At 36.1% G+C, this 27,359-nt stretch overlaps 1 protein-coding gene across 4 annotated transcripts in view; it reads left to right on the top strand.

Annotated features, from left to right (window-relative positions):
- SOX1 (SRY-box transcription factor 1) overlaps positions 1-27,359 on the top strand; it is a 486,872-nt gene that overhangs the window by 236,655 nt on the left and 222,858 nt on the right. For 3 of the 4 annotated variants that reach the window (XR_015734550.1, XR_015734549.1, XR_015734547.1), the window contains exons 5-6: positions 5,486-5,593; positions 26,262-26,399. The exons of the other annotated variant lie outside the window; for it this stretch is intronic. The gene's annotated coding sequence lies outside the window, so the exon portion shown is untranslated. The remainder of the gene's footprint in view (positions 1-5,485; positions 5,594-26,261; positions 26,400-27,359) is intronic. 4 annotated transcript variants of the gene reach the window in all.

Below are 27,359 nucleotides of genomic sequence, written 5' to 3'. Positions count from 1 at the left end.
TTTCACCTCAGGTAAAGGTTTATTATTGCAAGCACTTACCTTCCTTACATTTTTTTTTATCCTCTTGGCATGTGCTGTTCTGGAGGGCGGGGGGAGAGAAAAGAGGAATTTTCACAGGAAGAAGCAGAAAACTAAATAGACCACAAATAATATGCTTCACAACTGAACAATCCATTCTCACTTTAACATGGTCAAACTAAGTAATACTTAACACTGTAATACCCATGGTGATAAACTGTGCTGCAAAGTATTCAATTATTTCTCATTTGAACTATTAAATGTGTCACACCGAAATTCTTCAATGTTGTTTTCACCTACGTAGATTACCATTTTTTTTAAGGGAGGGGGAACGCCAAGTCTTTTGTCCTATTAGAAGGCAATTCAGACTGAGGTTGGAAATATAGCAACTGAATTAACTCCAGGTGACATTTGTTAACACTGAGGAAAACCATGGGCCGCATTTACACATCTAAAGCATCCTTTTTGAAGAGAGTAATATATTCTTAAGTGACTTCATTTTAATAATATCTTGTGTATGAATGTGAATTACTTATTTATGTTAGACGGCTAAGGCTTTGGTTTTACAATGACTTTCTAGTGAAGTCTAATGCCTATAAACTAACTACATTTTCAGATATTAACATATCTGAAATGATAAAAATGAGATTAGCAATGAGTAGAAGGATGGAGGGTATAAAGCATAAGGAGTAGGGAGATTATCCCCTTTTGATTCTTTTCTTTTCTTTTCCTGGGTTGACAGCTGGCTAAAAGAGAAGCATCTTCTTGACTTTTTTTTAAATGTGGCAAGCATCAGAAATCAGGGTGAAAATCTTAAGCATGATAGCAAACATTACAACTGCTAGTTGCTACTGTGGAAGGTCAGCAAAGGTTCTTTGAAACAGGTGGCAAAGTTATCACCAATAGTGAATAGTTGTATTCTGACAAAACTATATAAACCTTTAGCTAGAATTAGTGAGAAATACAGCAACTTTATGAGATCTCAAGGAAGAGACATTTGACTAGTCTCTTCTCCAAATGTGAAGTTACCATTACTGATATTGTAACTAAGGAAAGCAGTGGATTTAGGCATCTGTTCTAACATGACCCCCCTTCAGGCACAGAAAAATATTAACCTAAGAACATCATCATAGGAAAATTTGTAAAGGAATGGGAATGGTACATAATTTTTCAAATGCACCTTTTTCTCAGATACACTTCTCATTAAATCAACAAATTTGTTACCATCAGAGAGTCCTGGATTATACCCAATTATAGCTTGACTGATAAGTAAGAGGTTGTTCATGTTGATATACAGTTTGGTGTTTGAAATATTATTATAGTTTGTTCAGATGTTCAGACTGGATTTGGCATTTGTATCCACCTATCGAGTCCTTGAAACTTGGGATAGGCAGATGTGGATGTTTGATGGTGTTACAGATATAATTGCAGGATGTAATCTGTTCTGAGTAAAGCGACATTTTGCAATTGCTTGGTGGTGAATTTGTCAATGCCAGTGATGTTCAAGTGGTGCTCCAGTTGTTTTGGGATTGCATCGAAGGTGCCTATTACTATTAGGACTACCTCTGCTTGCTTTTGCCACTGTAGTTCTATTTTTATTTGCAGGTATTTCTATTTTGTTGTCCTCTCAAGTTCTTCTCTTCTATGCTGTTGAAGGCACTATCACGTCCACTATACAGGTTTTTTTGTCTTTCTTATTGGCAATTGTTAAGTCCAGGGTGTTATGTGTGGCAGGTGTCTGTCTGAATTCTAAAGTCCCAGAGCACTTTAGTTTCTTCAATTTCTATTACTTTCTCTATTTTATTATCCCACCAGTTCTTGCTTGCAGGCAAAGGATATTTCTTGCAGATCTTCCAGTGCATCATTGTTGCTACTTTGTCATGCTGTTGCTTGTAGACAGTCTATGCAATCTTCTTGCAGCAGCTAACAGGTGGTTCACTGTTTATTCAGTTTCTCTGCATTGGCGGCACTTGCTGCCTGTTGCTTTCTTTTCAGGTCTGTGCATTTGTTCTTAAGGCTTAGTCTTGTGCAGCCAGAGTTTCTCTTTCTTCAACTTTCCTGCTCTTAGTCAGGTCTTGTTATTATCTGTTTTCCCTGCTATTTTTTTTAATGTACTGGCCATGTAATGCTTTGTCTTCCCATGCCTCCGTGTTCTTCATTTGGTCTTTCTTGTAGGCCAGTTTGAGCTCTCTAATAGTCAACCTTTCTGATATACTAACTTCAGTGCATTCTTCTTCACTTTCCTTTAGATATTATATTATTATTAATTTTTTTATTTTTATTTTTATTATTTTTATTTTATTTATTTGCCACCTATCTTTGGCCACCAAATGAGAAGTGACAACTCATTGGAAAAGACCCTGATGTTGTGAAGGATTGAAGGCAAAAGGAGAAGGGGACAACAGAGGATGAGATATTATATAGTGTCCTCGACATAGTGGGCATGGGTTTGGCAGATTCTGAAAGACAGAATCTGGGGGGCCTGGCATGCTATGGTCCATGGGCTGTGAAGAGTTGGACATGACTTAGTGACTGAACAAGGCAACTTACAACAATAAAAACAAAAAAGAAATAAAAAGGAAGTTTAAACAAAGCAAAAGTAAAGTAATAGAACAGTACCAGCACTAACCTTCGGCACCATATAATATGAATTTAACATTTTTTGAATGGTAATTTAGTCTGAGCTCAAGTTATTCTAAATCATCAATAGAATATGCATACCATCTGGTTAGACATTCTGACCAATGACACTTGCTTTATGCAACAGGTGCACCATTTCATCATAAATCTCTTAGAAATTACAATACTTGAACATTTCAGGTCCAAAGTTTTGATGAGGCAACTAAGTCTTTCTTCTGTAACATCATGCAGTTTCCATAATGTCCTGATAGACAAATTCTCTGCTGAACAGAGGAAGAAGCATCATCTGATTCCAAAGTCTGCTTAAATTGCTTTGGAATATGGTATTCATATCAGATATGACTGATTGGGGGGCACTCATATTTCTTGATTATGCTGCAATCACAGAGGGTGGGAGCAATTATGTCATGACAACAAGCATTTGCAATAGATCTGCATTTTTTCAGATGTTTTATGTTCTATGTGCATAAAACCAATTGGAACATATATAGACTTTTTCCCTCTTTTCTTTTTCCTGATTTGGCAATTTGAAGCCAAATTTCAGCAATACAATTGGAACTGTGTTGATAATCTTGGGACATAAAATATGGTTTGTCAATTGTGGATTACTAACTCCTGAATTAAATAGGCAAAGTGCAAATATTTGTCCTTGCTTTATCTATTACATGTGATGTTGGTATATCAAACATAGAATGGTATTAATGCTGCCACATGAAGTATTTTTTTAAAAGCTGCTTACTGTGCCTGCACTTGTGTGCATTTTGATGCTTTACCTTTGTATATATAAATTCAATTTAACTTTGTGTTAACAAAGGTGGGAAGATATAGCAGTAAAAGAATTGTCAAATAGACTCTGTGATTACAAGACACAGGCGCAACTTAAACAATACAATGTGAACATGTATTATAAATCACTAAAACTGTTCAAAGAATAAAATAGAAATAAGCAGTCTGGTACCCTCTAGATACTTCACATTTTTTCTGATCATGTGCCAAGTTGTAAAAGTTACTTGCCTCTAAAATAAAACTATTAATTTTTATTTTAATATTTCTAGTTGCCTCTAGTTTTGTTTCCCTTGCACTGTTTTCTCCCACATAGCCTCTTTTTATTTCGCTGTCATTGGCAACTTTGATGTATGTTAAAAAAAATTATCTCCCCATATATTTATCCAATTTACGCTTCTCTAGGACTTTAAAATTTAACTACAAGTCAAAAAACATTTTCATAAAATAACATTAATCTTATCTTGTTTGTCGATTGATATAGTTTGTTTAAACTCAAGGGTTAAAAAACTTCAGCTGCAGGGAGGTTTAATTCATCTCTTCACAGTAACAACCTCCCCCAATTACTTGGTTCTTCAATTCTTCATGAACAGCTCCTGAAGGAGTGCTATAGGAACCTTTTTCTATCTGAATCACTTTGCAGCCAAGGCAGAAAGGTGTAATCCACACCTAGTTAATAGGCTCCTCTTTCTCCAGCCAAGCAGCTGTATGACTAGGTAGAATACTTAGCCAAAATTTTCCTCTAGATGCCTTTGCATGATAGGTGAAGAAAAACTTTTGAGATGTTTAATGTATCTGAATATTAAAATATTCTTTAAAATAGAATGTTTCCTGAGAAAAAAATAGACAGTATATTGAGATGCATATGAATTGTATCTTCTCTATATTTTGTTGCATTTCTAAATTCGGCAGTTGATATTTTAAACATGAAGGCATGAATGAGATCACCTTGAAAGCAGTATAAGTACTAGATTTATATTAACACAAAGAGCATTTTCTGCTAGACAGACAATAAACAAAGAATTATTTTGTCCTACTTTATAATATATTTGAATGCAGTAATGTCCAGTACTATAACCACTATTATTGCTCTATGTTCGTTTATTAGATTTATCCTGTCTTTATTCTTTTTATGAATAAGGTGGCTAACATACCTGATACTCCTTCCTCTTCCTATTTTCCCCACTATGAGATGAAGGGAAGTGACTGGCCCAAAATCATCCCCCTGGCTTTCATGCCTAAAGCAGGACTAGAATTTGATTAGAACTCTCACTCCCTTGGTTTCTATCCTTATGCGTTAATCACTAGACCAAAGTGGCTCTTAGTTATATATTTAGAAATATCAACATGAGAAGGAACACTCTCTTTGCATAGAAAATCTATTTTTATTAATATTATCACTTATGAGATAAATGCAGTTTTTATTTTAAAGAAAAATAGATGAACATTTGCTTAAAAATCAGAACACAAAATTTTACCTTTGCTAGGAAGGAAACTGAAAACAATAAGTTAAACATGTACAATTCATTGTATGACTTAAAGTCGACATCAATTTGTTTATTTGGTATTTAATTTAATTACCACTTGCCTCTATAGCTTTTAATTCTGGTTTATTGTTATGGGTTACCCTGAAAAGTTCCCAAAAAAATCATGGCAGAACTAAACTTTGGTCACTTTTATACCAATTTCTCAGGTCATACCCCAAAGAATCCTGGGAATTGAAGCTGCTGAGAATTACTGGTACAATTCTCTAAACCCTTTCACCAAACTCACGTTTACAGAGTACTCGCTACTCTCTTTGTAAGCCTCTGTTGCCATAAGATTTCAACATATTGCACACTAGAATTCTCTATTATTATTGCACCAGGGTATCTCAAAGATTGATGATTTGATATTGCTACTAGAAACAAATTAATCTTCTGACAACTTTATGTGACAACTCCCTAAGAGTTTACATCCAAGATCTAAACTCAAATATAATGCTAGCTCAGCACAGGAAACTTAATACTCAGTTAACTTGCATTTCCTTCATGTTTCCTGGCAGGTGGCAGCTTCCAACCTGCTAAACTTCTACCTGTGTTAGGAATGCAGCTCCAGGAAGCACTGTGATAGTGCTCAAATATTCTTCAGAGTTCTCTATACTTTAAGAATGGTGAGTTTCTTACTGAAACCAGTTCTCCAAAGCAGCTTCTAGAACCACCCAATGTTACACAGCCCATCCTCATTATTGTTATATGGGCATGAAGATAGTTGAATGACTAGCAGATGCTATAAATCACTAATGGGGGTTCATGCTTAAGGCAATAAACTTTTGTCTGAGTACCCTCTAGCTGTGTGGAAATAGAAGTTATGTAACTAAATGTAACACAAAGTATTTTATACATTTTATTAATAGTCAGAGAGGGTTCTTCTCTTAATGAAAACATTTTGTGTAAGAAGGCACAAAATGTGTTGTGGCCTTCTGCTTTAGAAATGCATTGTCCATTAAAGAGTGAATTGGGGCGGCTTTTGTTTTAGTACTAGGCTAAAGAAGTAGTCTTTTTGTTTAGGTTTTTTTTTTATTTGTTTATCTTTGGATTGCTTTCGTTTCTTAGTCATGATATAGGTTTATACTCCAGTTTGGTTTTAAAAAGAGGTGTTTAAAATATACATATAGAAATTCCAGAGGCTGTCTTGAAAGGCACTGATATTATTTTGCACATTCTGTCAAAAATACATTGCATGTCATGTTTCACTTTGTATAAGCTGACTTGCTCAATGTGAGAGATGATATGCCAGTTTTGCCTTCACTGTTATCTCTGCAAGCACAGGTTATTCTTCCTCGTAAGAATGAAGTCTGTCATGTTTTGCACAGAAAAATAATTCTGATTGTACTCAGGGATACTCTCATATAGACCAAGCCTATTCCCTTGTAGCTTTAAATGAAGGAGAGAAAGGATAGATTTTAATTTCATTCAACTATGCCATTGAATTAATGGGAAACATTGCCTACTGATTTGGAGCATACTGCCAGGTTGTCCTCTAGCATAATGGAAATGGATCCCCATCCATGTTTCCCTGCTTCTAGTTGAGACGAATGTTTTCCAGTTTGTGCCGGCTTAAGTATTGCTGTCAGTTTGGTGACTGTGCAACCTCTGCATTTGGAATGGTTACTGTGCAGAGCCCCTCACTTGAGTTGCTTCACTGAAGCTCCGTAATCTCTGATATTGATGAGAAACAAGATGGCAAAGTTGACCAGAAAAAAAAAATGCAGTGGTATACCAGGGTATTTATTTTAAAAAAACAAAAAGCAAAGTAGAAAGGGAGAATGCTTAGGGAAAGAAAAATAATTAATGTTAACAAAAATGTTGGTTTTTGTTCCTATATATTTTATGTCTCTATGTATAGACATGCACAAGAATATGTACTGCATGTCTAATAAGACCCATCAAAGAAAAGAAAATAATTGGCAGTTGCTCTTCTGAAGCAGAAAGGTAGGAAAACACAATAGGAGAACTGTCAATGGGAATCCATGGCAGAATTCTGGACTGAATCCCTAGAAGCCACTGCCAAAGAATATCACTTCAGACAAGTTTTTGTTAAGCCAGTATCAGCAGAGGAACAGTTTAAGGGTGCAACGTGGGTATGTTCTTAGTCTTAACAGCATGACCATGCCTTGATTTATATCTATTACTGACGCTAGCATGTAGTAAAACTCAGGACAAATGGTAAGCTGATCTACAACAAAATGTTAAATTTACACTATAACATCTCAAAGTACATAGATTCCTAGCATTCCTTATAAATAAGTTCTTCTTTCTTGCAAGTCATCATTCCCCTTCCCTCAATCATCTCTTTTATGTTTTCAAGGTCTTATTTTTTTAAAAAAAAGGATATTCCCCTCCTCTTTTTTAAATAAATTTTTTCAAGTGAGTTTATATTAATTTACAGTACTTCTACTAACTTTGAAGTGCAATTGAGTTTTACAGTCCCATTGTATGTTGTTGAAAACTACCTGCTGATCTTCCATACAAAGTATGTGTGCGAGAGGGAGAGGCAGAAAGAAGAGTTTTCCCTCTGAGAAATGTCTTTTGCCATTCTTTGCTTGAATTACTTGTTTTTACCAAGAAGAAAAGCTATATTCTTTCTGGGAATATTTGCATTTCATTCATTTATTTGCATAAAACAACTTGTCCAATTTTGCATTTCAGGCTGCTAACTACATTTGTTGTAAAGATGTTTAAGCTATTTGCACTCTTCTGTTATAGATGCCAAGTACAAAATAGAGAATCACCACCTATGAAAAAAGCCCTAAATGTCTTCTCAAATGTTTGCATTTCTTTTTATTACTATACCTATATGTTACACAGAGGACAGAAAGTAATTTTATTTTACACAAATCAGCTACTTAAAGCAAATTGAGATATATAGAATTTGCCAATGAAGTGAATGATTTGATGTGAATAAAAGAGGTGGTGTGTTGTAAATCAGTACTGACAGCCAAATGGGAAAAATTGACAGAGTACTGTAATCACTCCCAACATCCACTGAACTTATTGATCCAGAATCTCTATAATCCCCTTCACATAACACAAGCAATTTCATATAATACCTGTAATAACAGCACATTCAAACTCAAGTAGCCATCAGAAGCTTTGTATCTAATGGTGAAGCAGGCCTCTGCTGAGTAAATGTAACAACTAGAGCTTAAAAAAAAACCACCACCACCAATGACGGCAGCTTTTCAGAGGTAACAGCCTATGATAAGAGGTGGTTCAGAAGATAAACAGTGCCTAATGCCAAAGAAAATGAGCTATTAATTGCTTGCTTGCTAAATATGTTGTAAAGGCCAAAAGCCTTAGGTGCAAAATTGAGAGAATGTAAACTGGATTTGAGGGACTGATAAACTCCTTGCTGTTATCCATATGGCAGCTATCTGATGTTAATTACAACAGAGGCAAGACAGCTGAGGAGTATTTAGTTGCCGGGTCATTACATCCTTCCCAGGTGTCTCTCTCATGAAATGTTCCACCAGTTTTTACAAGCTCCTTCTCTCACTGATGGATTATTCCAGAGTCTTATCAAAGCTTTGCCAGCTCCTCATTAATATATAGAGCAAGCTGCACTGTTCTATATATCATTGTCTTTTTCTTGGGGAGGGCTAATCAGTCAACCATTATCAGTCAGTCAGCAGAAGGTAGGCAATCAGACCTGACAGCAAAGAATCATGGGAGATCAGGGAAGGTTAAATGAGGCTGACAGTTGTGATAATGATGATTATACTATAAATTAAGATATGATGATAAAGAAGAATAAAAGACACAATCTGAAGCAATATTTGGTTTAACATGTCTCTCTCTCCCCCCCCCCTTCTGTTAAATGGCCATAACATTTATCACGCTGAACAAGAACGGACATTTAACTACCATGATAAAATAGGACGGCATCAGATTGAAAACCCAACAAGTCGTGATTACTGTGTCAGGCACTTTTCCACTGGTTGAAAAACTAGAGATAGAGCATATGTTATAATCATTCATGCATTATTCGGTAAAATGAAAAGAAAATAGATCTATTTTAGCAGCTTCTTTCAGTTTCTCAGATAAAGCAAAAACAAAACAAAAGGAAATACTTAATATAGTCTTCTGTTTCCAAAATCATTTTCATTAATGAAACAATGGTAAGTTGAGCAATCATTCTTCCATGACATCCCTATACTATGTGTGAATATTTACTACAAGCGAGTCAAAGGTAGTATGAAAAGCAGGTGATTTCATGTGACTGTTTTCTTCTCATTATGTGAAAAGAATTTAAATCGTCTTCTTTATATTTTTATATAAATTGGAATTAAGAGCAAATATGAATGAAAACAAATGCATATAACACAATAAATCCTGGCCTCAATCTTTTCCTAACCCCACAATGTGGTCCATTTTAATTATCAAATTTGTATAAAATATTAAAGTAGGAATGTTTAGACTGGTCTTTGTTTTTGATGCCAACATATTACAGTAGTCAAACAAGACTGTTTTCTACTGAGAATAGGTATGTAAATAAAGAAACAAAGAAGCTTTTTCCCCTGCCCCCCCTTTTTTTTGTAAACTGAAACATAATATGGAGTAAGAGATCTGGAACGCCTTATCATTCTAAAATGAGAGGTGTCCTAAATAATATTTTGTGATTAGAATGTGCAATTTATCACCAGAGAAAAATAGAAGTAGGAACAATAAATGAGATTCTCTCTTAGCATCAACTTATTTTATATAAAACAACTTAATGAATCGCATCTTCATATATACGTCTTAGTGATTCTTAAGGTATATTTATCTGGTTATTAGAAATTTAGATTATGGGGCTTGCCTAAATACCTACAATAGATGGAGAGAAATCTTTGCTGTAATTACAGTTACTTTATTCAATGGTGATAAAATCTGAGCTATTTTGGTGTGTGTGTGTGTGCGTGTATGCACATGACACACAAAATTTTAGTGACTCCTGAAGCATTGTTTCAAATGGGAGGACACATTATATGATGCATTTTAAAACAACATTTTTATTATTTGAATACCTCCATTTATGGAAATGAATATTGGATATATTCCACTCATATAGATACAAAAAGGGAAGTACATAAATCAGTGCACAACTGTGTCAGCAGCACACTGCTTCTTTGATTTGCTCTAGTATCATTATAGGACAGGAGAGAAAAGTGGAAAAACGATATCAAAGCCTTGAAAACAATGAAATCAAACCAAATTAGCTTAATATGGCACAGTGTATTAATTCTTTTCTGAAATTTTATAAAAACTGTGGATGCAACTTTAGATTGAAATATATGATAATTTTATTTTTAAAAAGCTGATTTTTCTCTTTAAAAGTAATTTAGTATAGTTGTCATAAACATACTTACTCAACTGTTTCAGTTCCAATGTATCAATAACCAGATAATCTAACTGATTTTTACTTGGAATATTTAACAACTTTGAGTAATAGAAAAATGTGTTTGTGTGCATGTGTTCTTTTGGGTGTGTTTTAATATATTTGCTTTTCAAAATGAGAAATGGGATAAAGTTATTATTAGAATGAGTTCACTGGCTATACTTGTGAACTGATATATATATTCAGGTATATACAATTTGATGCCGTACAAATCAATTTGAATTGTTATTGTATTAAACTACTATTTATAGAATAATGATAAATGATTCTTATTTAAGTTATAGTGGCTGTTTTACAAGTTCAAATCAGGTCATCACTGAAAAATTGCAATGGAATGTATTGACTAAGAAGTGCTAAAAAAAACCCCACTGTAGATCAAATATCATTGTACTGGGAAATTTTACCACAGCCTTACTAACATAAGTTTTGACTACTTTTAGTCTCATTCTGTAGCATAGAAACTTACATTTCCTTATAGAGAGGAATTATATAAAATGTCTTAAAGGTAAAAAATATAATAATAGATCAAAAGATTTATTTCTTCTCTTTCAATTATGTAAAAAGTCTAAGATTTAGTTTCTGAATATCCATAAGAGCTTTAAAATTCAGCATTTGACAATCCATTGAAAGCATCTGTTGGATTGTCATTATTTCTTAAATAGTGTCTGACAACTTTGTAGAAGAGAAGTAGAAACTGAAATAATTTCGCTTAGCAAGAAATCATAGGAAGGACCAATAGCAAAGAATCCATGGGAAAATGCAATCAAAGTAATTTGTTCATTCTTTATGGCTTTGTGTGTCATGCCATCAATTAACTTATCACTACACTATAGAATACTTTATGAAGCCAAATTGTGACAACTGTACCATCCCAGATACCAAATCAGTGTTTCAGAATATTCTCTGAATACTCTCTGAATGACAATTAGTAATTAACCCACTAATATTTCAATAGTGATAAATTAAACACCTGTGGGCTTAATATTATTATGAACACTAAAGTGCTTTAGACATACACAATACTTGTATATTACTAAATTGTAATGCATATTTCTATTTTGATGTACACAATTCTATTGTCTTCTCCCTCTCTCCTCCCCACATCCATTCCTAAAGCTCCAGTATTTGAAAAAAATTGAAAAACTTTAAGGAAAAGAGAGAATGTGTAGGGTTCATCTAGAGTTCACATAGGGTATATTATTGAAAACCTCGTTACATTTTTGAGAAAAACCAGCTTCAAATCTACACTTTATAAGTGTGAATGGATGATCTGTGGTACATTATTTTTTCTAATTCTAAACTATGTCACGGGGGTATCTGAGGATAAAAGTTAGAATGGAGAGAAATTTGTACATTCCCATGAGCCATTTCCTTAGTTCCTCCTTGCCTTCTTCCATTCTTAATAATTTCTTATGAACCTTCCTAATAGCACATCATGTTTCAGAGCTATAAAGCTTTGCTTTCTCTTTTATTATCACTTTTATTATCTGTTTATCCCTAATATAATGAGGAAGTTTGAGAATCAAAGTAATATTTTATTTATTTATTTATTTTTCATATTTGTATACCGCCCTACTCCCGAAGGACTCAGGGCGGTGAACAGTCATAAATAAAATACAAAGATATACAAAAGTTAAAAACTATTAAAAAACAGATTAAATAATTTAGGCTCAAAGATTAAAACATCCAAATTTATCTAAAAGAGATTTAAAACCCAATTTAAAAGCCAATTTAAAAGCCAATTTAAAAGGGAGAGTTAGGCCAGACCAGCCTGTTGGAATAAAAACGTTTTTAGGGCACGGCGGAAGATGCGTAAGTCTTGGATCTTCTGTATCTCCGGGGGGAGCTCGTTCCAGATGGCAGGTGCCCCCACAGAGAAGGCTCTCCCTACTTAATTACCTACTAATTAATATTAATAGTAATAGTAATATCTTACCTACTAATATGGTAGTTACAGTACAGTATTGCACTAAATGAAGAAATCCCAGGATCAGGTCTATTGTTACAGAAACCCAGTAGGTGAAATTTTTTCAACCAGTTACTATCTGTAAAAGTTATCATCTGTTGGTTATTGTGTGGGGAAAAGTTGAAGAACGAATGAAGGAACTGAGGTAGACATCAGCATCTGCAGGCATTTTGAAATGCTTTTAAATACTATTCCAATATTATTAAAACATTTCAAAAATAAGCCTACTTTGTTCAGAAAAATGTAGATAGGAATTTTCTTCTGTGATTATTATTTTAATATGAATGTATGTTCCTATTTGTCCAAACTTTGTCAAATGGAATGTTAGTATTATCAAGAAAATGGTACTTAGCTCAGGTTTTTTTCTCTAATGTTATAGCTTTGTGTTATATTGTAAATTCTTACATTGCCTTTTTAACAGATTTGTGGGATCAATAAGAACAATTACATTGGCAAAAACAGGATCAATAGATCTTTCTTTACTTCCTGAATAAAGAAGCAGTTAGTAGAATCCAAGAGTAATGATGCCAAGAGGTCAGTATGACCAGCCATACTGTGACATTGCAACATAAACCCTGCTCCTTTTCTGCCTGCAACACAAAATCAAATGCATGTCCCAAGGGAGCTTGCAATGTGATACTGTGGTGCTGTTTTGTCATCCTGATGAAAGCAACAATAGCTTGCAGATGCTGGAAGCTGTTCAAGATGATGGAACAAATTCTGTTAGGTGCTTCCTATCCCACTATCAGGGATCTGTGGTTCAACATCTGCGACTGTCCAGATGTTGAGCTATAATTCACTGCAGTCCTACCCAAAATGCCTGATAGTAGTGAATGCTGGGAGATATAGTTCAGTTATATAGGGAGAGCTATGGGATCTTCACTTCTGTTTTCCTGGATCCATTACAGTATGAATCTGTATGTTAGAAACAGCCTTGTAATGTAAGAGAACTTACATTACTAAGATACTAAGATTGCTGGCCATTCAGGTACAAAGAAAGCCATGGAAATGATTGAAGCCTGGAAAACTGGCCCCTGGTCAGTCAACAGGAGTGCTGATTTACCACCAGTTTATCAGGTATTTAGGATCTGAGGTCTTGGCAGCACAAGAAAACAACAGTCAATTGCTGGCCATCAACACACCAATTAACCAATAGGAAGACACCACAGAAATACAATGCATAGAATAGCGCAAAGCATACATTCTAGTAGAGAGAAGTTCCTTGAGAATGGGCTCCAGCACAAGTCCGAAAGCTCCAAAGACTAGACTTCTGATCCCGGTGACCGACCCAGGTTGGATCTTGGAACATTATTCTGGGACACATATATTTGCTTTCATTCATGTAAGTAAACTGTTGTGAATCAAAATATACAGTGGACGAAAGTGCAGTAAGAGTATGTTATTTTCATCTCCTATTCTAAAGATATTTCAACAATCATTGGAGCACTGAGGAAATATTAGTGGCAATGATAGATTAGTGGAATTGATTACTAGCTTCAATCTGGTGAATATGTCCAGGCAATCAAAGCCTCACCCTTTTCTATCTGTTGCAACACATGCAATTCATACTGAAAAGAGGCAGAGCATTGCTTTGCATTTTGAAACTGATCTCTTTTGAACATCCCTTAGTATCTGAAGTTTACAAACCAGAAGCTCAAACTCACATTTTTAATTAACTTCAAGGGAGATCAAGTGCCTTGTAAGCAAGTCATTTACCCTACATAATTTAATTCAGGACCAAAATTGAATCAATTTGGTTGGCACAACAGAATTCCAATGTAATTATATAAATATTTGCCAATTTGGATGTCAAATACCTTGCTATTTATTAATTTAATTCAATTGAAAGGATGTCTTAAATACAATTATATTGAGTTTCATAAAGAAGTATGGTATCAATCTCATATTGATTGTATGGACTGGATAGGTATGAACTGGAATTTCAATAGTACAAATCAACTTTTGTGGGGAGAAAATGCATCCTAGGAAAGTTAACTAACTGTGCAAAACAGATGTCATGAATCGACTTCTGTCGCCATAAATAGATCACCAATGCTTCACTGAGGTGATAAAGTCTAGTTTTCCAAATACAAAAGTAGATATCTTAATAAATAAAGAAAGAATCAGGGTCTACTTCTCAAATATTCCGATAGTTATAGTATAGTTCATAGTTTTTAAAAATAATGTACCGTAATAATGAATGTTTTTACATATTCAAAAAGTCAGCAATATTTCCACATTTGAATGCTAGAAGTTTCACTTTCTGTTCCTGAACTTGTAGTTTTTTTAACTGAATATTTCTCCAGTATTAGAGAAGTATGAAATGACACTCAGGATAATTTGTATCCATAAAGTCTTCATTAAGGTTGTGAACTTGGTTAAATTGCTTGACTCCCAACCACTCAAATTGCAAGTGAACCATAACATAGTAATAGCAATAACACTTAGACTTTTATACCACTCTATAGTGCTTTACAGCACTCTCTGAGCAGTTTACAATGTCAGCAAATTGTCCCCAACAATCTGGGTCCTCATTTTACCAACCTCGGAAGGATGGAAGGCTGAGTTAACCTTAAGCCAGTCAGGACCAAACTCCTGGCAGTGGGCAGAGTTAGCCTGCAATATTGCATTCTAACCACTGCACACCAGGGTTCCTACAGTGCAGTCTATTCATGAGGAGCAGTTGTCTGGAGTGCAAATGTATAATCTCCCAATCTCTCCTTTTTCTGGAGTGGCTTTGCCTGCCAGAATTTGTGTCTGGTCGCAGATCTCTGCTGCAATGTGATCCCTGGTCCTTGAGGGATTTTGAAATTCACCATGAATCTTCACCAGAAGCCTTGTTGGGAAAACTATGTTGGAGAATTGAAGTAAAAGTAGAAAGCCATTTTTGATTTAAATATACTCTACTCCTGGAAGTTTAAACCAAAATCTTTCCCCCTAAAACCATGAAGTAAAAGGTGGTTGGGGGGGGAATCACTTAGTAGAATCAAAAATAAAATTTGATCAAAACATTTCCAATAGAAGAATAATTGAACCATCCAAAAGGTGGGGAAAATATATTGGATTTTTATTATAGAAAGAATTTGTTTAATCTGTACCTCTCAACCATTACATGACATGAAACATTTCTCTCAATTCTTTCCTGCAGTTCATAATAATGCCTGCAAAATATATATATCAATGAAAACTATGCATAAAGATGCCTGTAAAGAAGCACATTGCATTAAGGGGAACTGCTTGTAAATTAAGGAAAATGGCATACATAAATATAAAGGACATGCATATAATAGTAGATACACTGTTCCATTGCAAATCTTTAAAAAATTACCAAAAAAAGCAAAGGTCAGACACTGGGTTAAATTAAAACTGACATATTTGCCCATTCCTCGATCATTCTGTTTGGCTGAAGACATTTCTTGCACTACACATCACCTGGACAGTTAAATAATGCAGGATTAGCCTTGGGTTTCTCATTGAATTCTTGGTTCATATCAGGTCTGCTACATTTGATTATTAATCTTATTAGTTTTCATGACTAGATTAGCCAAATAAATTATACTATTAACTTTGATAAATTGAAAAATATCTAACTGTGATGCATTTGTACAAATGCAGCTAGATGTTAGATTTATCATTTTGAGGCGAGACTCTGCTTTTGACACGCAAGAATCAGCTGCAGAGAAATATCTTGTTCCTGATTCCATTTATTAACTTCATTTTGTTCACTGAAGCTTAGGACTCTGTTAGGTCCTGAATAGCCCCTGCTGTACAGGTAGCTGCAATGGAGTGAATGAGAGGCTTTTTTTCAAGGACTCTGCTCCCTGCAGAAATGATTTGTACCTCTGGCTGATTCTCACTAACAGAAAATGAAAAATAGGAACATTCAGTGCAAAGTAATGTGTTCTGTACAATTACTGGATTAATAATTTTATTCCATTACTATGTAGGAAGAGAGGACATCAGGTTGAAGATCTGCAATTCTAGTATATTTCTAAGCATCCTGTTAAGAGAGTGAGCAAGGGTCAGGAAACTTAATTATGCCATAACTAGATAGAAATTGCCAAGTGATAAAAAGAAACATCCAGCCAGATTCAGCAGGAAATTACAGCTTTAATAATATAGCATAATGCCTCTTCTATACAATTATTGGAGAGACTCTGAACGATTTTAAATAACAGGCTTGGGTTTCCAGTAACGACAGGGGGGGAAAAAAGCCTGAAAATGACATTTTGAATTTTCCTGTAAATATTTTTCTGTTAAAAAGGCATTATTATATGATCACAACTTACATTTAATCTGGGACAGATGATGTAAACAGATTAACATTTTAAAAGGCAAGGTGGAAGGTAATTATTCATAACGTTATTTATCCTTGTCCAAACTTACCCTGTACAATAGTATCCATGTTCCTTCATGCTTGCTGTTTTTCATATAATTTTGAATGTAGAAATAATGGATTGGGCTATATGATATTAAAAGCTGAGTATCAAGTAAACATGTATGCTGTCACTTGCTGTCCATATGGAGGCTGCATTGATGATCAGATTTATCCCTGAACATTAGAATGAATTAAAAATTCACTTCAGTGCTAATGTGCAATGCATGTTTGTCTCTGTAGGAGATAAACTAGCAACTCACAGTAACCTGTTTAAATTACTACATATCCTATATGTAAAGGTGCCATGTGTGCTTTAAGGCTTTTTGCCATTTGAGCGGGTCTCTCTGCGTGTTTGTCCATTTATTTAATATGAAAGGAAAAACTCATTTCCAGTGCTAACCCAGGAGAGCTCCTGCATTTCATTTTGTATTCTGTGGATGCAGATTAATCAACCTGACTCCGTTACCCAGGGCTAGCCATTCCGCCTAGAAATCTGCATATCTGCATATTACTGTTCTTCCCTGAATTTAATTTCCTACAGGAGCTGATATTAATCACTCTGTTTAAACAGAGGGGATTTGGAGTCTATACAAATCTGACCATTTTTTGTGGAGCATTTTAATTTTTTTTAAATTTAAAGAGACAATTACTTAGTTATTTCTACTACAGTTGGCTATTCTTACTTAATAGATCCAATGCCTACTTGATTACAGTTGAATAATTAAAACATAATATTTTTTAAAAAAACACTGATTTTTAAAAATGTGGCCAAATGATATTTTTCTACTTAAGTAGCTATGCCTATGTCTATTATAAAAAGTGCTTTCAGAAAGACTTTGTGGCCTTCGACTTTCATTTATACAGTAACCCACATTTCATCATTATAATGGATGGCATTGTATATGTATGGAAACACAGCTGACATTTTGGAAGGACTCAAAGGGAGCAGAATGGGTCAATGCAATGCACATCCTTCTTCAAACCCTTTCCCTGCAGGATTTCTGTAAATGAAGGTCAGGCCATCCAAAATCTTTTTATATGAAGCTAAGAAGAAAGTAAACGACTCTACTGAAGTACCAACTAAAAGTGGCTAGGTAATCCTGATAATTGAAAACCAAGTTATTTTTGATCTATATCTTTCACTCCAAGATTCTGTTTTTTGGTCCTTCTAAAACACATTTTTGGAAACATCTAGGGCTTTGAAAATGTAATATAGGCATCAATAGCTGTAATCAGTATAATATGTCCAGTTTACAGACAAGAGAGATGAACATCTAGCAATTTCCCAAACCATATTTATACAAGGCAGAGATGGAATGTGGCCCTCAAAACACAAACCTATTAATTTGAATTCATTATTCATTCAGTATCACCCTCACCAACTTTCTCTCATCCTACATAAAAAAAGCAACTATAAGAGTAACATATTTCACTTTTTGGATGCCTCTTCCAAAATCACATTTCCCCTAAAAAGCTATAAACCCAGACCCCCTCCCTATTTTTCCTATTATATTCACTTATAGCCTGTGTAAACATTCCTATTCCTGCCAGTAGTTCAACTTCTTATATCCCCATCTCTCCATTTTACCTTTTCTTCCACTTGAACAATTTTCTGCCTGATCTTGATTTCCTACTTTTTCTTATTATTTCTCATTAATGTCCCTTTTCTTCTTCTTTTTCATTATTTTCTTTTTATTATTGAACATCACCTCAATCCTGGCATAAGTCATCCTCAGCCTTCTCTATTCCTTCGCTATTATTTTGCAATTTTCTTTCTTACCTGCAGTTTAACCCTGCAGTTTATTTCCTAAGAATGTGTCTGGCTTATAGCAATAGCACTTAGATTTATATACTGCTTCACAATGCTTTACAGTCCTCTCTAAGTGGTTTACAGTGTTAGCATACTGCCCCCAACAATCTGGGTCCTCATTTTGCTGACCTCGGAAGAATGGATGGCTGAGTCAACCTTGAGCCAATGAGACTCGACCTGTCAAACTGCTGACAGTTGGCAGTCAGCAGAATTTTCCTGCTATACTGTATTCTAGCCACTGCATCATCATGGCTCCTTTGACAGATTGAGGGTAGGCAGTTGTTAAAGATGGTAAATGGTTCCATTCCAAGTTATTTCTTTCAAATGTTTCTAGATTTTGCTTTTTTATTGACCGAAAAATACTTACAGAAGACTACAGCTCTGTGTGCATGATGGTTTCAAGTACTTTAGTTCCAAGTAGAGAACTAAATCACAGGTACAGCCTTTTCTCTTTCTATCCCAAGCTGTAGAGCTCACTCAGGCAAGAGCTCTAAATTCAAGATGTGTTCATATCAGCTTAAATGCAACTATAGCTATCTATGTAATTTATGACACCAGTGAAGATGGTCCCAGGTCACATAGACAGTAGGCTTACAATCAAGCAGATTTACCGGTTTCCTCTAAACATTGCATTGAACATGTGGTGGTTGCCATTTAGCAGGTAGCATGCATAATCCTGATGAGCTCAAGATTGACTCAGCCATCCATCCCTCAGAGGTTGATAAAATGAGGACTCAGATTGTTGGGGGCAATATGCCGACATTGTAAACTGCCCAGATAGTACTGTAAAGTACTATGGGGTGGTATATAAGTTTAAGTGCTATTGCTATCATTCATTTGCTAATCAGCTAGAAGCCTTCAATAGTTTCATCTTAAATATTGGAGAGGACATTTCTTATCTTAATATTAATTTAGAAAAATTGTATTTTCAGCTACTTAGATAGCAAAACAGAAAAAATATAGACAAATAATAACAAAAAAGGATAAAATCAAAATGTGAACAATGCATTAAAGAATAGCAGGAAAGAATGTAGGAAACAATCAATCAATGGGATAGCTAAATCTCTTTAACTCTCTTGAGGATATTAAAAAGTGTTTGTGTAGGAGGTTTTTTTCTGTTTGTGTGAATGTGGATGAAGAATAGAGATGCTGGAAGTTTGTATGTGGGAGTGTGTGTATTCTACCCATGTAAAGGAAGAAAAAGTTAAAGATTCATTTGATTCCTATAAAGAATATCTTCTAAGCACAGCTTTGTTAGTAGACGATAACAAGCAATGATGGATTCTGGTCAAATTTTGAAATCTACTGCTTTAAAAGTGATTTCTTGTAAATCTTGGGATTATAAATGTTTGTATAAATTCTGTGGAGGTTTTAACTGGTTGGCAAACAAAATCAACTTGATAGACATATTGATTAAGTAATTGGCTGGTATCTGGGTGTTTGTATATAAAAGTTCTTTTCTTGTTATAAAATGATATAGCACCCTGCCTCTGTTCTTTATAATGCTTTGTCTAGTGAAATTCAGATTTTAATAAGACATCTAAAATATTCATTTCATTTATTATCAGTTTTTATATGTAACTTTTAATATAGTAGTGATATGCAAAACATATGAATCAAATTGCTTGGAATTCATAAAATTCAGAATACAAAATAGATTACTTTCAAGATTTTGGAAGTGTATTGAAATAGCTCTGCTCTGGAACAGTCAGAAACACTGTTCTTTCAAAATACTTTCAACATGTGCACAATACACTCAAAGCAGGATGTTTTGAATTTGAAATGCATTGATATGCTTGGCATATTCCTAAAGAATAGTTATTTGGAAAAGTACAATAAACAGGTGAATGAATAGAGAGAGAATCTGTAGGAGATGAGCCCAAGGGAGGGGGTCAAATGCATCATCAGTTATGAGTCCCTTCGTGCCCACAAGAGATCTAAGTCTAGCCCACATTGAATTCCTTTCTCATCTTAACTACTAACTTGACCATTAGTAGTTCAGATTCTTGTAGAGAGTTTAAGCTTGCAGTAAGCTTTATACTCATCTGAACTGCCTAAATCTCCTAATTTCCCCAGCATTTGACAAAATTAAAGGAAGGCCTGGACAAATGTTAATTATCAGCAAATATAATCCATAGAAGTATCTGCCTAATCTCCAACAGAAATTTGTATCACATATTATAGAGAATGTTGTCTACAAGAGGAGGACAGCTAAAGAAGCACCAGCAAGTTTACAAGAGAGTAATCTGACTCCCCAGTTAACCTTCCCAGTTAACCCAGTTAGCCACCCTGAGTCTTCGGAGAGGGGAGGCATACAAATTGAATTAATAAATAAATAATAAATAAACCTGATCTCAAGCTCTTAAGAGTATTATAAACCAATTTTGGCCCCTTAAAAATGATTTAACTTTATTTAATTTGGATTAATTTAATCCAACTAGCAACCAGGTCAGTGTTTCTGTCCTCATAATGAAAGTATCACTGAGTGATATCGACATAGCATGTTGTTGTTGTTGTTGTTGTTGTTGTTAACATTATTATTATTATTATTATTATTATTATTATTATTATTATTATTATTATTATTATTATTATCAGCATCAGCATCAGCATCAGCATCAACATCAGCATCACTTTTATCCGCCTATCGAGTCCTTACCAAGGCCCTGGGATAGGCAGATGTTGATGTTTTATGATGTTAGAGGTACTGTTGCAGGATGTAAGGTGATCCAAGTAAAGCTGCTTTTTATAATTGATGAATGGTGAATTTGTCAGTGCCAATGGTATTCAAGTGTTTCAGGATTGCATCCAAGGCACCTATTACTTTTGGAATTACCTTTGTCTTCTTTTGCCACAGTCATTTTCCTGACTCGTTGCACCGCCAATCCTACTCCTGGGAAGCTGTACATTGATTGGATGAAAACTGAGTGCCTATAATTTTTTCTGCAGCCTTGGCTCCGCCCCTCGTGACGTCCGTCAGTCTTTTTCACTCAGTTGATGGGAGTACACCTGAGTGCCTTTTTATCTGAATTGAATTTGGCCTTTATTGGAAATTGGTGATTTTTCTAAATTTTTTGAGTAGTTATCTTCAATTGAGAGAGCTGCGGTAGGAAACATTGGGAGTTTTTTTCAGAGCGGCAGTTTTGGCGGCTGTTTTAAACTGCCGATCCGCCATTTTATTTTAGCCTGTCAGTTCTGAGGTGTGGGCGGCGGTTTCGGCCAAGTATTTAAACTGCCGACCCAGCCCTTATTCGACTCCGTGAGGCAGCTGAAAGGCGTTCTGTATCTTTCGCCCAGCTGAGGGGACAGCTCAAAGGGAGCTTGTCAAACGTGCGGAGCTTCGGCTTCACTTAGTGCTTTGCCTTGTCGAGCCAGCATTTTGTTTCAGTCTGTCGGCAGCGGAAGCTGTATTTGGTAATTTGAACAGCTGTGAGGCACTCCCCTTGTCCCCGCTAGTGCTGCAGGTGGTAGAGCTGGTTTTGGTTCACCATATAACCGCCCCCGCCTACGCAGCTTCTCTTTCCTCAAACTTGCGGCTCCAGGGTCCCTGCTTGTTAGAGTCATACCTTGAGGATATATGACAGTTTCCTGGCATTTTAAGTTTCCCGCCATTTTAAACTGACACTCACTTCAGGCGGCAAGCGTAATTCCTTGGCGCTATTAATTTTCAAAGGTCTGATCACTAATTAGCTTATTGACAGCCTTTTAACTGGTATTTCTGTCTCTTTTTTTCCTAAAGAGGTGTGGCGTAGGTGTACCTTTTTTTTTTTTTTGAAGTCTTGGTCCCGGTCGCCATTTTATTGAGGAAGCTTTCAATTGACAGCTTCCAAACTCGGTGGAGTGTGACCTGCTGGCAAAGTCCCTGAAGCCTTCAGCCTTGACCTTCGTGTGACTGGATTGGAGATTGTTTGAAGGGAAGTAATTGTTAATTATTCCTGACTATTCGTTAATTGTTTATTTTTTTTAAAAAAAAAAAGGTCCAACCTATCTCATAGTTATGGTGGACACCCCTCTATCCTCAGATATTGAACAGGAGAATTCCCCTCATAGGGCTCCCTCTCCTAAACCTGCAGGGAAAAGGAAGGCCAAAACCAGAGGTGTGGCTAAGCCTGTTTCCAAGCCTGCTCAAGTTGAGGTTTCTATGGACAGACATGCTACAATGCTCTGGAGAAGCAATTTAACAAGGCTAAGGCTACTTTGCAATCTGAGGATCCTACTCCCCTTCTTGTTGAGGATACTGTGGCCCAGTCTCCTGTGCCTCCTATATCTAATCCTCAAGACCCCAATATTGTGGCTTGGCCACAGGGTGACATTATTCTTGTGCCTCAGGGCCACAATTTTATCTGTAGTCAGGGTGATCATGTTCAGAATACACCTATGCCTCCGCAAATGACTTCTGTTACATCAGACCCTAACTCTGCTGTTCCTGTTTCACAACCCCAAGTGATGGGTAATACTAATTCTGGTCAGGTGATTGATTTTCAAGCTATGCTTTCTCAAGCATTTGCCAATTTTTTGCAATCTACCTTTCAACATAGTACAATGTCTTCTGTATCTGTGCCTGCAACAAAACCACTGCATTCTGTCTCAGCGGCCTACCCTTCCACTTCTAAGTCTGCTACTTCCCATCAGGGCGTAGGGGGATCTGAACCTGATGATGACTGTTTTGATGACTTTGATTTGTCTGAGGATGATGAGGCTCTGTCTGATAAGCCTGCCTTTCTGGGACTGTTCAGACCTGCCCTTTTTTCTTCCTTGCTGCATAAGGCTAAGGTGGCCACTAATATGGGCAGGGTTATTGGCCCACCTTCTTCTTCACAAGATCAACCTAATATGTCTGATGCTTTATTTAAAATGCCACAACCTGAGCACGATTATATTCCATTTCCAGATTTGTTCTCTCAGGTGATTCAACGGCCTTGGGATCGACCTGGTTCTCTTTCTGGCCCTTCTGGCCATGATAAACGAATGTATTGTGCTGCTCCCGATCTGGAATCTTTGCTACAACTACCTTCGGTAGATGAGCCAGTAGCTAGTCTCGTATCTTCCTCTGTCTTGGCTGGTGATGTTGGAGACGGTCTACGAATGGAGGACAAACGGACTGAGATGTTGTGTCGGAAGACATATCAAGCCTCTGCTTGGGCAATTCGAGCTGCTACTGCTGCCTCATTTTTTAACAGGGCATCCCTTATATGGCTTCGCCAACTAAGAGACAGAGTGCCTCCTGAGGCGGCCAGAATTCAACAAGACATACCAAACTGATTGCTACAGCCGAATTTTCGACTGATGCATTGCTGGATGTAGCGAAGTTTGCTTCACGGGCCCTTACTTCTTCTGTAGTTTCTCGCTGTCTGTTGTGGCTTCGACATTGGCGAGCTGACACAAAATCTAAATGGAGGCTCGCGGCCGTATTTAATGGCATTTAATTATATAAAATGGTATTTCTTGGAGATCTTCCAATTGGGTGGTTTCCTTTCTGTGGTTCGACTGCATCAGCTATCATACCAGTTAACAATTCGAAAGTTGTTGGTAAGCAAGTAATTTGCCTGCAGTTGCCTGATGCTGCCCCTTTTGCTGGATTTTTCATTATCAGGTAGATTTTGCCAGATGTTAGCCACTCTTCAATTTCACCTCCTTGCAGTATGTTGTCTTTTAACCAAGCTGTATTCTTGTTATATTTCTTTGGGTTATCCCATATCTTCACCCCAAACTGCACCGTTTCTTCCTTATTTGATGCTGACTTATTCACTGCAATCTCTCCCTTAATGGATTGGGAGAAATGTTTCTGATTAGATTGAAATTGAAGATTCTGCCTATAATTTGCAATGGAGAGACTCACTGTGGGCTCTCCATTGATGGATTGGTAGAAATATTTCTGATTATTATTATTAAATTTATTTGCTGCATATCTCCCCATGGGGCTATTCTAGGAGGTTCTTGGTACAGTATACATAGAAATGAATGCCACAACATTAGGTATGACACATAATTTGCTTCAAGAGGATGTGCATCAACCTTGTATTAAAGTGATAGGAAATGAGTGTTTTTATTTTAAAGGTCGTAGCAGTATAGCAGACTTCCAACAGTTCCAAATACTGAAATAGATAATAACAAACTTCACACTGCTCTGAAACGCTGTGCTCATTTGGTACTTGAATGAACTCGGCAAAGAAGAGCTACCAAAATCTTAGGGTATGTTTTCTTCCATAATGGAGAGAGCATTCTGAGATTATTGTGTCATTTTGTTTATAGAGATACCAAAATCTTGACAAGATTGTCAGGCTTAGCAGGCAGTTTCCAGAAAATAGTTATTCTAAGTGATCCTCTACTCTTGGAGTAGTAATTGATGCTGTGAAACTGAACTTCATGATGATCTGGCCATGACAAATGGAACAATTTCAATTTCTCCTTTCTCAGAGATTCTCCCTTTCACACCTGGGACAAATATCAGATCAGAGTGATGTCCTAAGCAATAGCAATAACATGTAGACATATATAACTCTTCATAATGCTTTACAGCACTCTATCAGTGGTTTACAAATGTCAGCATATTGCCCCCAACAATCTGGCTCTTCATTTTACCAACCCTGGAAGGTTTGAAGGCTGAATCAGCCTTGAGCCGTGGGCAGAGTATACTGATATTATGTCTCTGAACTGAACCTTTGACCACATCCTCACTCTGAATAATAAAGTCCTGCATTGAAGCTCTTGAGTGTGTGTGTGTGTGTGTGTGTTTGTGTGTACATATTATAAATTAACAGAAATTGTCACGTGTGTCTGAAATGGTATAGGGCAAGGGTATCAAACTGGTGGCCACACCCACGCCAGCGCCGCAAAGGCTAAAAATGTCGCAATATGCCACGTCATGTGACATCACGTGACACAATCGAGTTTGACACCTGGTTTCCTGCCTAAGCAGGGAGTTGGACTTGAAGACCTTCAAGGTTCCTTCCAATTCTATTGTTATTCTATTTGTGATTCTGTTCTATTCTATTTGTGTACCTGATGATGTATCCTCCAATCTGCCCTATATCTTCTATTGTTTCCTGTGTATATGGTTTTCTCATTGATATTAGTATTTATTAGAAAAGGCTGGCATAATACTGTGAGAGGATTAACTGCGTATTAATATAATTTGCTTTTGAACAGCAAAGCTGCTTTGTTTTTATTATGAGGCAAATAATGGATTAGTCTGTTTACTGTCTGTGGTAAAAGCATTTCATTTGAAAACTTGAAACTTGCAAGTATCTTAAAAGAGCCTATTACATGATTTGGTGTTTTATTGCAAAATGACATAGTCCAGTCCCATTTGTTTTACTTCCAATCCTTAATGTTCCACATGGTCAATGTTTCTGGCATTTCCATTGAAATACTGAGCAGGATCCTCTTGAAACAAGAATGCTGTCTGCTGGAAGCGTCAGGGATTACTTAACATGTAACATTGTTTTGAAGATTGTAAGTGTGGTTTTCACAGAAGAAACATTTTCCAATCTTATTTGTAGTCTTGCCAGTTTGCCTGAAAAGAAGATGATTCAGTTAAATTGCCTTTTTTTCTACTTAGTACAAACTAGTTTCTATATTTGTACTGAAGCTTCTATATACTATATGAACGACTTTAGGCACGACTACCTTTATATAACAAAACTGTCCACTTAACTTCTTCTATCTTCCAAATCCCTATTTTATTATCTTTTACATTGCCACTTATGAAAGCTTCCTGCTGAAATGAGAATTTCCTTCTTTTACAGTGACAGATCTATAGCTTACTACATAGAGTTAATCAAGCCTAGATCTGCTCAGTCATATGCCATGAATGTGAGATTGAGTTCTATGACAGAAAGAAGATGGAATAAGTATACAAGTAAAACAAGAAAACCTAAAATCTTGTGAGTACAATTCAGTGGTGAAAACCAAATTTTCTTACTACCAGTTCTGTGGGCGTGGCTTGGTGGGCATGGTGTGGCTTGGTGGGTATGGCTTGGTGGGCATGGCAGGGGAAGGATACTGCAAAATCTCCATTCCCACCCCACTCCAGAGGAAGGATATTGCAAAATCTCCATTCCCACCCCACTCTGGGGCCAGCCAGAGATAGTATTTGCCGGTTCTCTGAACTACTCAAAATTTCCGCTACTGGTTCTCCGAACTGCTCAAAATTTCTGCTACTGGTTCTCCAGAACCTGTCAGAACCTGCTGGATTTCACCCCTGGTACAATTATTTAAAAACTTCTCTTGCCAAATATCTGTTGAAATAAATGTCATGTCTATACAGTTGTATTTCTTCCCAAATTTTTTAAAGAGGGTTCTGTCATAGCATTTGAAAAGTAGTTTATGCTAGGACATGACTTTAACAACCATGCTAAAGGAGAGTGAAGTATCTTAGTGATATGCCCAAGAATGCTAAAGTACCTCTTTGGACTCTGGCCAAACAACTTTATCACATCAGAACCTGATGACTTTTGCCATGTGAAACCTAGCCGGTGAGTGAGTAAAGACTACCTATAGGAGAAAGGATGAGATAGCCTGGCTGGAATCCTCCAGTTCAGCAACTGGTTTTAGCAGAACATATGTGTATGAACAGAACTAAGCTCATTAAAAAAAAATTCCCAAGACAGATGCATAAGACTCTTTAAAAGAACAATATAAGTTTATTCAGAAAATTTAATACTATAATAAAAACTACTGTAACATCTCTGAGCATGTTGTTTTCATAGTGAAAGAGAAAGCGAAGAAAATATGCTTCCTGTAAGAAATAGGCTGAAAGGGACTATCTAAAGTCATTTTCCTAGTGACTTATAGCATTTTCTAGAGTCATCCAACCATTAACAGTAATGAGTATACTTTTGATT

The sequence above is a fragment of the Pantherophis guttatus genome, chromosome 5 (assembly GCF_059756535.1).
Source record: "Pantherophis guttatus breed Tessera chromosome 5, ASM5975653v1, whole genome shotgun sequence".
In the NCBI taxonomy this organism is placed as follows: domain Eukaryota; kingdom Metazoa; phylum Chordata; class Lepidosauria; order Squamata; family Colubridae; genus Pantherophis; species Pantherophis guttatus.
This window is presented reverse-complemented; position numbering and strand designations above follow the sequence as displayed.